The sequence below is a fragment of the Eurytemora carolleeae genome, unplaced genomic scaffold (genome assembly GCF_000591075.1).
Source record: "Eurytemora carolleeae unplaced genomic scaffold, Eaff_2.0 scaffold39, whole genome shotgun sequence".
NCBI classification, from domain to species: domain Eukaryota; kingdom Metazoa; phylum Arthropoda; class Copepoda; order Calanoida; family Temoridae; genus Eurytemora; species Eurytemora carolleeae.
This window is the reverse complement of record NW_019396056.1, coordinates 539,082-556,367: the sequence shown is the minus strand read 5'-3', so window position 1 is coordinate 556,367 and position 17,286 is coordinate 539,082.

Here is a 17,286-nt window from a genome sequence, read left to right as displayed (position 1 = left end):
GTTTATCATAGACTCAGGAGACGTAAACTAAAGTTTATCATAGACACAAGAGACATAAACTATAGTTTATCATAGACTTAGGAGACGTAAATTATAGTTTATCATAGACACAGGAGACGTAAACTATAGTTTATCATAGACACAGGAAACGTAAACTATAGTTTATCATAGACTTAGGAGACGTAAGCTAAAGTTTATTATAGAGTCAGGAGACGTAAACTAAAGTTTATCATAGACACAGGATACGTAAACTTTAGTTTAGCATAGACACAAGAGATGTAAACTTTAGTTCATCTTAGTTTCAGGACGTAAACCTTAGTTCATCATAGTCTCGGGACGTAAACTTTAGTTCATCCTAGTCTCGGGACGTAAACTTTAGTTCATCCTAGCTTCAGGACGTAAACTTTAGTTCATCCTAGTTTCAGGATGTAAACTTTAGTTCATCCTTGTCTCAGGGCGTAAACTTTAGTTAATCCTACTTTAAGGACTTAAACTTTAGTTCATCCTAGCTTCAGGACGTCCTAGTTCATCCTAGTTTCAGGACGTAAGCTTTAGTTTATCCTAGTGCATCAGGACGTACACTTTAGACACAGTGCGTATATTTTAGTTCTTCCTACTTCCAGGTTCAGTTCATCCTAGTTTAAGTTTCATCAAGGTTGATTCTGTAAATTCCTTCGTTAGCTTTTTTCCCATACAATAACTGATCTTTTTTGTCTTATCATATTTTGACCGAAAAATTGAAACCATTTGTGTGTTTTTTTATTATTGTGGGAAGTCTTAGTAAGTAAAAGAATAAAATCAAAATATAGTTGATAATGCAGATATTTTGATCACTTCTACATCTATCATTTTTAAAAAATGATAAGTTTCAGAACTCTAGTTATGCAGAAAACTTTTCAACCCCAATTAAATAAAATTTCAATAACAAGGCACTGGCAGCCTTTGAATATTTTAACTTATCAAAGGGATTGCTATAAAATGATTTGATGCAGTGCAAAAATAAATTGTTCAGTGAACCTAATATGTTTCCCTGCCTGTCAGAACTTGTATTTACATTTATTGACAAGATTCTTGGATGATCTTACTCCGGCTGGGAACTTGAGGGGGTTAGAGAAGAGGATGAAGTGGGAGGTTTGGTTTCCCAGGCTTCGTTTCCCTAGAGGCAGCACACCTGCTTAATACAAGCCTGGAGATGGTCAAGATGTTTATTTTTTTTATTCTGTCAATTTGAAAATTTTTTTTCAACGGATGTTAATAGTTTAATGTTAATAATTTTTCATCTCTGTCGTGATCATGTGTGACTTTACAAAAATTTGTTTTTATTTCTTTTACTTTACTTTTCGAATAACTTTCCAGAGCTTCAAAAAAATTACCACATCATTGGGTTTTCTTTGATCTAAGGTTCTAAAATTCTCTTTGAGAGGATCGTCTGTATAAAAGAAGAAAATATTGCGGATATTTATTTTTTCTGTGTTTGATATATAAGAAGCTAACTCAACAAGAAAGTTGATCAGGATTATCCTCTTCATCTCCAACTTCTCCAACACAACCCTCTCCTCATACAACCTTCAAAACTTTAGCCTCATTTTTTCTTACTTTTTAACTTTGCTATAGTTTTAAATCTCTTGCTTCCGTATACATTTAATTAAATCAAAGTAATATAAACTCCATAATTTGAAGAATGTGTGTTGACTTATTTTCTGTGATGTAAGAAAATGTAGGAAAACGAAGTTAGAAGCATAATTGTATTATGACATTAAATACAGGGCCACTTTGATCGATGATGACTTAGTTATAAGATAAATGAATTACACAACTATTTTAGTGTTTCCATTAGCCCGGAAATTCAGCACTTTGCTGTGTCAGTCATTTGCAATCGTTCTTTATACCTTTTCAACTGACCCTGGATGTTTTTAAATAAGCACTAGGCTAGATCTAATTTTTAAATATTAATGGTCTATGACATCAGGCTGAAAAGATATACGGATTAGAAAAATACAGTTTTATTAGTTTAGGTTTTTTATTTCCTTTTTATATGTCGATCTATCTAATGTTTGCACCCATCTTTGGTTTAATATAATAAAATTTAATTTTAAACTTTGATTGGATTCTATTTTCACGTCTGTCTGGCTCAAACTTCCGGTTCAATAATGTGTATGTATTGGTTCTAACAGAATGCGTGTCCGAGTTACATAGTGCGGTTTCAGTATTTAAATCAAAAAGGGGTAGAGGTACAATAAATAATCAACCCTTCTCTCCCAACCCCTCAATGAACCTGCATGCCATGTATTTATATACCACTGCTTCAGTGTACCGTATTGTAATAAAATAGAACAGAATAATACAATTTACAACGCTACCTCCCCTTGTATTTATATACCACTGCTTCAATGTACAGTATTGTAATAAAATAGAACAGAATAATACAATTTACAGCGCTACCTCCCCTTGTATTGCAAAGAATTATTAAATCCAAACCAAAAGGTTGAATAAGATCCTTGGAGCTAGAGTTTCCAACGGAATTCCGGGTTACGGTTTACATATGGAAATGATCTAGATTTAAACATCTTAAACTTATGTAAAAGATAAAACTGAAACTGTTCTGCTTTACGGAATAGAACCCGGAATTTTTCACGTTTACAGAATGGAACTTGGAAATTATTCGGTTTCCATTCCATAAACCGTAAACCGGAAAATTCCTTAATTTTATGATAATTCCATAAAGTAATAACACGAAGAGGGCTTAGCTTAGATGTACACAACCGACCTCCCTATTAACTAATTAATAGAGTGGTCGGTTGTTTGCATCACGATATGTTTACGTATCTAACGGTGTACACTTGTATATAGAGTGATCGTATTTCTAAGGGGTGGTTTTCTGGAGATATTTGAATATTAGTATTGATAATTAGACAGTCACTTAATATGGATTGTATACTGCAGTACATTCAAGTTCAGTTGTTTGTTTATTTTAATAAAAGTATGACTAAATATTGCATCGTGAAAAAGTGCAAAAACAATTCTTCTTGTAAAAATGTGAGTTTTTTCAAAATACCAAAAAATTGTGCATGGCAAAACCTTTTAAGGTTGGCCGACTCCGTTGCATTTGCTCAAACCATTTTAAAGAAGGAGATATTAGTCAGGGGAAAAATCCGAGTTTGAAGAAAAATATAACATAATTTTAAAAAAGGTTCAAGACATCTTACAAAAGTTTGCTAGCTGGCGCTATAAACAAGCACAAATCAGGAAATTGTCTTTTCGACAGCAATACATCAATTCTAGCAATTGATTCTAATTATGTTCTGGAAGAAAGCCATATAGATGATCATCATGAAACTCATTCAAATAAAAAGGATTCTTGGTCGGAAACATACTCAAAAATATAAGCTAACTGAAATTCAGATTACACCGAAAATTTACTTCTGTATATCTATGGGTACATTCAAAGAAGATTGGTGAGAACAAAAAAATGTAAATCATGCATATCTGTACTTCAAAATCAAAATCTGCAATTAACATGTAATTTGTTGGAAGCCAAAGATTTGGGATGTTTATTAAGGCCCAGCTCTGATGTTGTAAAAATAGTAAACTTGGAAAATAAAATCTTGAATTCATACAACGCCACTTCAGATATATTGGCCCAAGAGATGAGCCTTAAATCTTTTAAAGAAGTCGGGTTAAAACTCAATTCTATTTTCCAAACCATGCATGAAGACGAAAACATTTTTATTCAACATATGCACAGGATAAAACAACATTCGTCAAAAATCTAATAAGTTGGTTTTATTTAAACATAAATAAAACTATATTTTTGAATCATTCTTATTATTACTGTGTGTTTATGACAATTACCACAATACCCACAAAGAACGAGACAATATTTGAGACAGAAACTAAATTTAACCTTTAGATTGTTGTTTATGTTTAACCCTATAGGTATAGGGTAAATGCATGTTCATAACCAAATTTTTCAAGGGAGGGTCGAAAAATGCAAAAAAAGGTCGAAACAATGAAAAGAAATTTTTTTTTGCTTAAAACAAATATCAACGTGTGATATGTTTCTACACCCATTTTTCAAGGACTTTTCAAAATTATAGTTTCCAGATCTGTAGCTTTAGTCATTAAAAAGTTATGGACTATTTAAGATTTTTTTACATAATCCGGTTTTTTTATCGCCCTGTACCCTACCTTATGCATAAAAAAATTTTACAAAAAACCTTTAAATTTCTTTTTATGAAAAGTCAAAAAATTAGAGGGGGAAGCCTATTTTGGGCTAAGAGCTCCAGGTTGTCAATGTTGTTTCATCTTTTGTGGGTAACCCTGCATACACTGTCATTTTTATGAAAAAGAGTTGAAGAGAAGAAACAATAAAAATTTTTGAAATAAGAATGTTTTAAGTTAAATTCATGCCCTAGAAACTTAATATTTTTGACATAACCTTTTGCTAATAAATTGAAAACCTACAAATTTGAAAAATGTCAAATGTTTGCAGTCAACATCATCGAATTCTCTTTAAATAAAGAAAGAAAATCTAAAAATTGGTCAATTCCATAAAATCCCCCTTAGAAATACGATCACTCTATCTTATCTATCCTCTTAAAATGCATTTGTCTTGTTTCATGATGAGAATGGACAAAATAAATATATTCTTGTATTCTTTTCATTTACAAGCACTGTATGAAGACTCAAAGTGAATAAATACTAAAGTGGGCCAAACTCTTAGTTGGATGACGACAAGTATAAGCACAGTACAACAGCATAAAAATTTTGGCTGTTTGAAGGAACTAAGTTTTTGCCACAAACTCTGATTTTTTATTCCTGTATCTTTGTTACTAGATGTCGTAGAGCTTACATAATTTTTATATTATGAATTCGCTTAGTCTAAATTTGCTTAGCCATAGGAAATGTGCTACTGTTACCAAAAATATGATGAATAAGTTTAATGAATGCCATGACGCCTTTAAAAATGTTAACTGATACTATTAGATGCTATTACATTTGTCTATATTTGATAGTATAGACATATTGCCGGAAGACATTTTGTGACGTCGTTTGTGGGTCGGAGGTAAAACGGGTGTGCCTCCCCTCCTCTAGCAGGCTTTTAGCAACAAAAAACTGGTCCTCCTCTTCTTGGGTTTTAAATCATGAAAATCCGCAAAAACTGTTCCGCTCTTAAATTTGGGATTGAAGAAAATCCGTTTGTAAAAGTTTCTTTCTGAAGAGCATAAATGTGTTGGTCTGGTTGGCTTGCAAGTTGCATGATGCTGCTGCGCATTCCGATCCTTTTTTTTTATTAAATATTTATCTTGCCACATTCAGTTTTATACCTTTTTTGTATTTTATAGTTTTTCGGTGAATTATCAACCATAGTAGGTTGTCTATACTAGTATGATGATAGATTTCTGTAAAGTGGGATATCTATAAAAGTCGTCATCTATAGTTTTCTTTCAGAGTTGATTTCTAAATTGTAAATGTATAACAAATTGAGACCATTTCGTGGGGTTCACGGCGGCCCTGAACCCCTTCCTGTTCTAGCTAAGCTTAATTATTTCTTTGTCTTATTTTACATTACAAATATTAAACAATAAAATACTTGACCAAGAAATTAATTGTCTTTACCCAGCCGAACCCAAACACTTTAAAAAAAAGTAAAATATGTGAGATTTACGTGGTTTTGTGCTACAATTTTTAGCAGTCAATTGTGTACAGTGATACTTATAACCAGAAAACTCTAAAATAAGAAGACGACTTTTAGAATCAAGGTATAACTTTTAGAAGCAAGTGTCTATTACAACTATTTGCCTCGAGTAACAACATCATATACACTTAAGTACTCCTATAATGTCGTCTTTCTATTCCATTGTTTTCTGGTTATTACTATACAACACTTGGAAGATGGCAATGGGGTGGGTCGCGGGTTGTCCCAATTCTCAAGCAATATGATATTAGGGGAAAACAATTTAAAATAGTAATTAATTATATGTTTTAAAAAAAATTTTGAAACCAATATTATCTTAAGAAATCATCCAAATACGCCTCGTTCTAAATAAGCTGGCTTATTATGAGTCAACTAAAATAGAGTTCTCTGGGTGTAGTAAAGATCTGATTACTCTGAGCTCAGGTCAGATAATTGGTTTCCTGCTAGGATAATTCAACCCTATCAGTACAATACATCTTCACATCAATTTCATGGTTGTAACCCTACACCACCTCAGGCGCTCGAGAAATACCCTCAGGCGCTTTAAGAACCTCCTCAGGCAAACTAGATATATCCTAAGGGTTTAGGAGGGCTGGAGAGTTTAATGCATGCAGGATATGTCAAGATCAATTATTGTTTATCTATCATCAGCAGAATCCGGACTCATCCATCAATCATATCTTGTCATATCGTTTCATGCAATATTCTCATCATCCAAGGGGGATGGGGGAAGGTAAATTTGAGATTACGAATAAAATGGGTCACTTTTTGCCTTCAATATTAAATTTGTGTTTCCACTATAGGTTCTTGACATACCTGAATTGTTTTTACCAATGATTTTTTAGGAAAACATAAACCCTGAAATTTGGATTTAAAGAATAAGTTTGAACGTTTTCAGAACTTAAGTTGGCGAAATGATCTTAAATTATTTCATATGAGGGGTTCTAAAACATTAATTTAATTTTTCACTATTTATTCCAGACAAAATACAGGATTCAAAAGCTTTACATTTGAAGACTTCAAATTTTTTAAAATCGAAACAGTAGGTGCCCCTGAAAGTGAATGTATTAACCATAGGGAAGGATAAACTATGAACAATATTCATCAATCTTCAAGTTTCTCAGATTGTGGTTTCTGATGAGATGAGATATCCTGCTGGGTGAAGACCATCCTCCCCTGTCCCCAGATTTTGTATCCTCCGGCAAAATAAATCAACCCCCAGGGTAAATGTGTCTACCCTCAGGGCGCAATTGTGTGTCTTGCTGTGAGGGGGCGGGGTTGTATTTACATAGTCTTCTTGCCCAGGACAATAGAAATTGGTAACCCTTACCCGTACCAAATAGATAATTAACAATTGGTATGTATTTAAGAGCCTGAAGCCTAGAAAGGGGGGGGGGGTTTGAATTATGGTCGAATCAATATGAGATGAACTGAGTATGGGGAGTAGAAAGTTGTGAACATCTAAAAGTGACGTGTCAGGACTGCTAGAAACTAATTTTATAGAAATTTAAAATGAATTAAAAGATTGTAAACAAAGATCATATTTATTTTGGACAAGGGCAGGAGGACAGGCCTTGTGAAATCCTTATTTGCCAGCTAATAGTATGTTTATTTTTGTACAATAAACAATTTCTCTGAATAGTGCTAATACGTCACAAGGTCGGTTCCAGAAACCTTAATAGCAATTAGTACTCTTCACTAATCCTGGTTGGTAGGATTTATGGCCGGTTCAAGAAACCTTAATAGCACTCTTCACTAATCCGGGTTGGTAGGATTTAAAGCCGGTTCAAGAAACCTTAATAGCTCTCTTAACTAATCCTGGTTAGTAGGATTTAAAGCCGGTTCAAGAAACCTTAATAGCACTCTTCACTAATCCTGGTTGGTAGGATTTAAAGCCGGTTCCAGAAACCTTAATACCACTCTAAACTAATCCTGGTTGGTAGGATTTAAAGCCGGTTCCAGAAACCTTAATCGCACTCTTCACTAATCCTGGTTGGTAGGATTTAAGGCCAGTTCAAGAATCCTCAATAGCACTCTAAACTAATCCTGGTTGGTAGAATTCAGGCTAGATCATCTTTTTAAATAATCCACCCGCAGGGTAGATTTAGGTAGGATCATCTACCCTAAATACTGGTATTAATTTGGTTTGGTCTCGATATTCTTGCAACCTCATGAAATACAGGGGATGTTTCAAATACAGGGATGCATAAAAACAAAGAAATACTTTTTTTTGCTTAATTCAGAAAATTGAACCCTTCCTACCCCTTCTTAAAAGGCTGTATTAATAAAATATTTTGAATATAAAAAAAAACAGTTTCATGAGGAAAAATTTATAAAATTATTTTTTTTTCTCTAAATAAGACATCTTATTTAAAAGGATTTGATTGAAATATTAAAAGTATCTTATTTAAAATTTAACTTGGATTTGATTGAAATATAAAAAGTAAAATATTTCCATGCATTTTCAATCTATCTTTCGTCATAAAAAAAAAATGTATTATTTAAAAGTCGTCTTAAATTATTAAAAATTATTAGATTGAGAAGAGAAAATATTGCACATAAAAGTTAAAACGGTAAATATTCGATGATAATCCCGGTTTGAGCTAGGATGACTTATGAACGCATCAACTGTTTTAGGCTAGATATCCTTCCGTAAATTAGGCAGCATTAGCGACTCATGAATCCGTATTTCCTAAACCGGTGTTAGTGTTAAGAGTGGTATAAGAGCGGTATATAAGCTTATACTATAGAGGACGTGAGTCAGACTCTAATAAAAACGCATAAATAACTTCCAGTATATATATTTCTTATAACTTATTACTAGAGGGTTCAGAACTAGAGTCAATATCGATATCGCACGTGTAGACTGTAGATGATGATATCAGTACTATGCCCCGTATCCGTTCTCATTCTGTTGAATCTTGTGGAACTAGTTTAACGCGGCCAGGCATCGTCTTCCACAATACCGCTCTTATGCCACTCTTAACATACCGGACTCTTGGACTGCAGCCTACAGTTAAAACAATCCCAATAACCCCACCTTAATTCTACCCTCTTTGGGTTGAGTGAGCAAAATAACATTTAACACACACCTGTGAACTCTATTTTAAAAAAAACGAAGAAAAGCTGGATGATGAGTAAATGTGTTTGTGAACTTATGTATTCAGAGCTGAAAACTTTAGAATGGTGGATATCGGGATTAAGGCTTAATCCACTCTTTTTCTTAATCTCCAGATTAAATGTGGCTTGTTCTCCTCTCATTTTTAATCTTCAGATTAATTAAGAGAGCAAGATTAAGGAAATCTCATTCTAAAGTTTTCAGCTCGGGTTGTATCTAAGTTAGGATTTTTACTTAAATTTAACTCTAAAAGACCTTCATTCTGAAGATGTCGGATATAAAAGATATCCAAATCGGAGTCACCTATATCTATTATTTATTTACCTGTCATATTCTATGTACTTTTTAGGTACAGTTTGTCGATTTGAATTTAATTTTTTCGTAAAATTAATTTGGTTTAAAAATACGAGATTCAATTTTATGGGCCAAATTTAAAATACTTTTTAATTTTCAAAAAGGTTTATTAAAAGCACTGAAAATATAAATGGCTAATGTTTAATGTAATACAGAAATATTTTAAAAGAAGCGGATTTTTTGGCAATGAAGATATGCATTGGAAATCTTATTTGATCTTTGAAAAAATATCGGTTTTATTTGGCAATCTAATTTTAAATGATTATTTTTAAAAAACCTGCCATTTCAAAAATGTGGTGTGCCTCTTTTGTGCTCGCAAAATTAGCAATATATCATCATCATTTATGTTTTTTTTCATTATTTTAACCATTATCAATCTATTATTTACTAATAAAATATCAAACACAGATAGCAGCAAACTCCAAAATGCAAGATGTATCTAACAAAAATGTTTGATATGAAAACAGAATTTATGATCCTGAAACTTATTTCCACACATACTTACATCATGACATCATGACAGGTTTATGGAGGATTCTGCAGTTTAAACTTTATAATATAGTTCATAGCAGAAATCTCTAAGCTATATATTTTACACTTGTACTCATATTTCACCAAAACTTGTCTAACTTCTTTTAGATAATTTTTGTTAATCTTAAATTTAAGTTTAATTTCTAACCATCTTTAGAAAAAAAATACGATGGAATGAACTTTATATATTGTAAAACATTTGAATTCACAGTTCTGAAAAAATTTTTATTCTGCAAACTTTTTTTTTGAAGATCGTATCCATTTACTATGTCTCAGTTTAGGGCGCAACCTCAGGAGCTCAACTTACATTCCTCTTTTAGAATTCAACTCTCATCTCACTATACACTATTCAGCTCATTTCCCTGTATGTATAATTCAGCTCCCATATCTGAATGTATAATAAAGCTCCCATATCTGAATGTATAATAAAGACTCCCATATCTGAATGTATAATAAAGCTCCCATATCTGAATGTATAATAAAGTTCCCATATCTGAATGTATAATAAAGCTCCCATATCTGAATGTTTAATAAAGCTTCCATATCTGAATGTATAATAAAGCTCCCATATCTGAATGTAGAATAAAACTCCCATATCTGAATGTATAATAAAGCTCCCATATCTGAATGTATAATAAAGCTCCCATATCTGAATGTATAATAAAGCTCCCATATCTGAATATATAGTTCAGCTCCCATATCTGAATGTATAATAAAGCTCCCATATCTGAATGTATAATAAAGCTCCCATATCTGAATGTATAATAAAGCTCCCATATCTGAATGTATAATAAAGCTCCCATATCTGAATGTTTAATAAAGCTCCCATATCTGAATGTATAATAAAGCTCCCATATCTGAATGTATAATAAAGCTCCCATATCTGAATGTATAATAAAGCTCCCATATCTAAATGTATAATAAAGCTCCCATATCTGAATGTATAATAAAGCTTCATGCATGCCTCTACATATTATTTCGTTCCTATCCCTTTACATAAAAATTCAGCTACCATCCCTTCTAAAATAATTTTCTCCCTTCCATCTGATTTGATCGTAATCTACATTTTATCATTTTAGCATTTAGCTAATGAATGATATTCTTTCTTACAGTGATCAGATTCTAATGTTCAAAGTTTAAAGAAAACTTGTCTGTGGTGTTGGTTTAATATATTCTTAAGAGCTGAAGTTTTAAACTTCTTGGCAGAGGTATATATATAGAGATCTATCTATAAGATGTATGCATGGACTGTTTAGTATACATGCATACATCTTTCGGATTATTCATAAAACATTTCATAGTTTGAAATATTAAAGGTCTCTACTGCATCACGTAGAAAAGAAAAAGTGATTAGAAAATTATAATTGTGGCAAGTTTTCAATTGAATTTAGGAATTAATATAAATAAATAGTGTAGAAATCGATAGTAGAGATTTGTGTGGGATGGATGAATAGTAGGGATGGATCGCATAGAATAATTAGCCACTAAAATATAAATAACGGAGAGACAGATAAAAGAGATGGTAGTGGAGGGTAACTTGTTATAAAATTTACTATAGCTGTAATGAGAGAGTGATATTTGAGATTTTGATTAAGGAGATATAATTTATATAGAGATTTCTTGAGAGAAGTGAACTACGATATATATCAATAGATAGATTATATTGATGACACTTCTAGTTAAGAAAGAGATGGATTGCTAACTTAAAGCCACGAAACTTTTTTTTTATCATAGAAATAATGTTAAAATTTCATTTCTAGGCTTGCACAATGAACAATGAAGAACCATAGAATGTCTTATTACATTACTGAACATTTTCTGTTTGAATGAATATCTTTTGTGGGGTTTCTCTCCAATATTTCTCATCAAGAACTTTGATTCAAACATTTGTAGGAAAATAAGCCAATAAATCTTCGACTCTATATTGTGTTCTAATCAATGTCAAGTCTATCTGATACTGTAGAATCTTGAGTATAGTCGAATTATATTTGAATATAGAAGAAATATATCTACATATACATTATGCAATGTATATTATACATATATATACAAGTATACAACAAATAAGATGGTTATAGTAAAAAAGATATGGATACTTTTTTCCTTTTAAACACACATTTTGATTCTCCAAAAATGTGTTAAAACGCGCGCTGTGATAATTGTATTTGTAAAAATTTTTAATTTTTTTAAATATTTATTCACCTTAATCCTCTTCAATAAAGGACATTATTAAAAATTTTGATCGATGGAATAGAGGATATAATTATGCCAGATAATATGCCAGATAATATAATAGGGGAATAAATGACATGGTACAGTTACTTTTACTAAAGCCAGATAACTGAACCCTTAAAACGGTGTGAAGTAAAGTTTTTGTATTTAATCAAAACTTTTGTTCTCTCCTTTAGGAGAGCCCATGGAAAAGTAATCTCATTAGTGTGGAAGGGGGGAGGGGTGCTGACAAACCAAATTTTTGCATAATGGATATTTTGTAGATTTTGTATTAGTGTAAAAGGTGTCTGGAACGGTTCCTGTAAAACGGGTATGAAAGGGTCCCTGTATCACGTGAATCATGTATGTATGGGTTCAGGCATGGAATGGATCCTATACAACGTGCATGGAAGGGTTCTTGTAATATGTGTATAAAAGGGCTCCTGGATAAGGTGTATGGAATGGATCCTATATAACGTGCATCTTAGAGTTTCTGTAATATGTGTATAAAAGGGCTTCTGGATAAGGTGCCTGAAATGGATCCTATATAACGTACATGTTAGAGTTCCTGTAATATGTGTATAAAAGGGCTCCTGGATAAGGTGCATGAATTGGATCCTATACAACGTGCATGTAAGGGTTACAGTAATATGTGTATAAAAGGGCTCCTGGATAAGGTGTATGGAATGGATCCTATACAACGTACATGTTAGAGTTCCTGTAATATGTATGTAAAAGGGCTCCTGGAAAATGTGCCTGAAAAGGATCCTATACAACGTACATGTGTGCGTATTTCGCTCATTTTCTAGCAAAAAGTGTTTATATTTTATGCACCTGTGTAAATCCTATTCTACCAGAAGACAAAGATCATGAAGATGAACCAGATGATGATGATTAAGACGAAATTGGTGAAGATGAAGATAAAACAAATTTGTCAGAGAATGAAAGTGATTTCAAAGACCTAGAGACTGAGAATGATTGTTCCTACAATGAACCGGAAATAGTTGAATCTAAGGATTCCCCCATATCCTGTTAATCACCTGCCCTGCCCAATTATATGTCAATTAAGCTGATCTCACCCCTCTCCTGACTGCTATTTACTATGTATAATTACTGTATGGTAAAATACGTCCCCTTCACTGAGCAATTATAAAGTACCTGTTTTTATTCGTATTATTATTGTTTTACACTGAAAGTTCTAGAACTTAATGACTTATAATTACTCCATGGTGAAATTCGTCCCCCTCTCTTTGAACCCCTGCTCTCTGTTAGAGCCAATCAGATCTCATGCAACGCAATTACGATAATTAAGATAATTAAAAAGGCACCCAACTCTTTTCTCCCCACCAATAGGAACCCCTACTACCCAATTATGTATCATTATAAGTGTAAACAACCAATCAAAATCTGAATAGTCCAATTATCGCGCGCAGTTCCTGCTCCCTTGGGAGTATAAAAAGAGGCTTGATTTCTCCCCAAGCTGAGTTCAGAGCTGAAATTTCTCCAGAGTGAAACTGCGTGTGATTCCGCCTATTCAGGTTTTGAAGTTTTCTTTATTACTTTTGTTTTTGCTCCCCTTTTCTATTTCTAAGTTAGTTTAGTTCGTTTATATTGATTCTTTTACTCTGAAGGCTCGTATTCATGTATGTTCTGCCTAGTACTTAGTTTTTAAGGATTTATATTGTTTCAGTTTCAAAGAAAAATAAAATATCTTCTATGTTTTTAACTTGATTATTTGAGACCAGAACTTTGAGCTCAGTTTTATTTCAAGCAATATAAGGAATCACAGTAGTCAATAGTCGAGCAGTTTTGATTTTTGAATTGAAAGGTTAAGCTAGAATTAAAAAGTTTTGTCATTCTCTTACACATGTTAGAGTTCCTGTAATATCTGTATAAAAGGGCTCCTGGATAAGTTGCATGGAATGGATCCTATACAACGTGCTTGGAAGGGTTCCTGTAATATATGTATAAAAGGGCTCCTGGATAAGGTGTATGGAATGGATCCTGTATAACGTGCATGGAAGGGTTCCTGTAATATATGTATAAAAGGGCTCCTGGATAGGGTGCCTGAAAAGGATCCTGTATAACGTGCATGGAAGGGTTCCTGTAATATGTGAATGAAAGGCATCCTAGATAGGGTGCCTGAAAAGGATCCATGTATAACGTGCATGGAAGGGTTCATGTAATATGTGTATAAAAGGGCTCCTGGATAGGGTGCCTGAAAAGGATCCATGTATAACGTGCATGGAAGAGTTCCTGTAATATGTGTATGAAAGGCCTCCAGGATAAGGTGCCTGAAAAGGATCCTGTATAACGTGCATGGAAGGGTTCCTGTAATATGTGTATAAAAGGGCTCCTGGATAAGGTGTATGAAATGGATCCTGTACAACGTGCATGGAAGGGTTCCTGCAATATGTGTATAAAAGAGCTTCTGGATAAGGTGTATGGAATGGATCCTGTATAACCTGCATCTTAGAGTTTCCTGGATATAAGGTGTATGAAATGGATTTTGTACAACATGCATGGAAGGGTTCCTGCAATATGTGTATAAAAGGCCTCCTGGATAAGGTGCCTGGACAGGATCCTGTATAACGTGCATGGAAGGGTTCCTGTAATATGTGTATGAAAGGGCTCCTGGATAGGGTGCCTGAAAAAGATCTATGTATAACGTGCATGGAAGGGTTCCTGTAATATGTGTATGAAAGGGCTCCTGGATAGGGTGCCTGAAAAGGATCTATGTATAACGTGCTTGGAAGGGTTCCTGAACAGTTGTATGAAAGGCCTCCTGAATAACGTGTAGAGTATTGTATAAGTAGCATGAAAGTGTATTCCTTGTAATTACGAGAGATAAAGAAAACAGGAAATTGCACTGGAATGTTTTTAATTAGAAATCATTAGTGTAACGGCCTCGTACAAATTGAACTAGGAAAGCTCTTTATAGAAAATGATGTAAAATATTAACGTTTTTTTGTATTTAAAAATAGTAAGTCTGTTGATAATTCGTTATATTTAAGAAAGGAACCAAGCTGAAATAATTTTTTTTAATTCCTACATTTTTGAAACTTTGTAGAGGAGTAGAGGATTATGTTTAGAGGAGTAGAGAAGTATGTCTTAAGGAGTATGGCTAGATGAGTAGTAAAGTATATCTTGAGGATCGCGCCACATAGATTCAGCCTGCTTATAAAAAGTCTCATCAATTTTTAAGACAATGTATAATTTGAAGTGTCGCAACGCCTTGAGCTTTGTTTTTTCCGCTCTAACTCACGTATGCTTTTATGTAGCCCTTTACATGTATATCTAGCACTGTAATACACGTGTTGCTAGCTTTGGTTTTCAGGAAGTAATTGGCAAAATTCTCATAGATTGAGGAGTAGGGAAGTATGTCTGAATGGAGTAGAGGAGTATGTTTGGATGGAGTAGAGGAGTATGTCGTGAGGAGTATTTTTGAGGAGTAGAGGAGTATTTCTAGAGGAGTAGAGTAGTATGTCTAGAAGAGAATGTCTAGAGGAGTATGTCTAGAGAAGTATGTCTAGAGGAGTATGTCTAGAGAAGTATGTCTAGAGGAGTAGAGGAGTATGTCTAGAGGAGTAGAGGAGTATATCTAGAGGAGAAAAGGAGTATGTCTCAGTTGCTTACCGCTTGCGCCAGAAAGAGGATCTCTCATAGCATCTCCCGGCTCACAGTTTGGAAGAGCGCTGCATAGAGTTGCTCATGATTATCCTACAGGGGAGTAGCGAGGGAATCATTGGAGTTAAATAAAATAGAAACTGCATCTCCAGCTTGTCTCAGCTGAAAGGAGGAGTTATAACCCCTGATGGGAATGCAGGCCATGCACAACAATACCGGTTTTTTTACTTGGCTGGCTGTGTGGACATGGTGTGGACTGGTCTACTGTGGAAGATTCCACCTGGTGTGGCTTTAAGGCTTCCAACTCCATATTTTGCATAAGCAGTACAGTTATGGGTTCCTTAATTCCGCTTAGTCGGAAAGACTTTAACAAAAAGGAAAACAAGGAGCAATCCCCCATACTCTTCCTCCTCAAAACCTCCTTATCTCTCTCCTACCTGCTCCACAACTCGATGTCACAATAACTATTTGGATAGGCCTTAAAGCATAGCAACAAGGAACAAGAAGCAAGAAGAAAAAAGAAAATTGAGCAGGAAAAAATGGAAGGGAAATCTTTTGATGACAAGCTCTACACTATTATATATAAATATTTAAGCCGTTAGCAAAAGGAGACAATATTAAGAGATGGGGGAGTATATCTAGAGGAATAAGTAAGTATGGCAAGATTAGTAAGTATGGCTAGAGGTGTATGTCTAAAGGAGTATGTCTAAAGGAGTATGTCTAAAGGAGTATGTCTAAAGGAGTATGTCTAGAGGCGTATGTCTAGTGGAGTATGTCCAGAGGAGTATGATTAGAGGAGTATGTCTAGAGGAGTATGTCTTTTGTCAAAAGGAGTATTTCTATTGTCTAGAGGAGTATTTTTTTTGTCTAGAGGAGTATATCAATAGTATAAAGGAGTATGTCTAGAGGGGTATGTCTATTGTATAGAGGAGTATGTCTATTGTCTAGAGGAGTATGTCTATTGTCTAGAGGAGTATGTCTAACTAGAGGAGTATGTTTATTGTCTAGAGGAGTATGTCTAGAGGAGTATGTTTTGAGGAGTATGTCTAGAGGAGTATGTCTAGAGGAGTATGTCTGAAGGAGTATGTCCTATTGTCTAGAGGAGTATGTCTTGAGGAGTATGTCTAGAGGAGTATGTCTAGAGGAGTATGTCCTATTGTCTAGAGGAGTATGTCTAGAGGAGTATGTCCTATTGTCTAGAGGAGTATGTCTAGCTAGAGGAGTATGTTTATTGTCTAGAGGAGTATGTCCTGTTGTCTAGAGGAGTATGTCTAGAGGAGTATGTCTAGAAGAGTATGTCCTTTTGTCTAGAGAGTATGTCCTATTGTCTAGAGGAGTATGTATTGAGGATTATGTCTAGAGGATAGGTGCAAGTTAATGTCAACCTGAGTGTTGGTTTGAAAGGTTTAAGATGACACTGTGACCTGATTGATAACTAAACTTACAAAAGAATTGTTTTGCTTCAAAGAGTTTGTATAGAGGCAAACTTAAGCTAAAAATTCTTCAACCCCATCATGCTATTATGGTGAGAATATAAATTCCAAGCTTCTGGAAGTGGAAGTTGTGGGTTTTACAACACCAAAATTGTTAAGAGTGCAAACAAAAAGGAAACTACAATGAATACAATTAATACCGTAAAGAAATTATATTAAAACAAATGCTATAATATCAACATTGTAAATAAAAATTCGTTCTGAGGCCCTATCAAAAGCTTAAAAATGTTCAAAGAAAGAAAAAAAGTAAATAT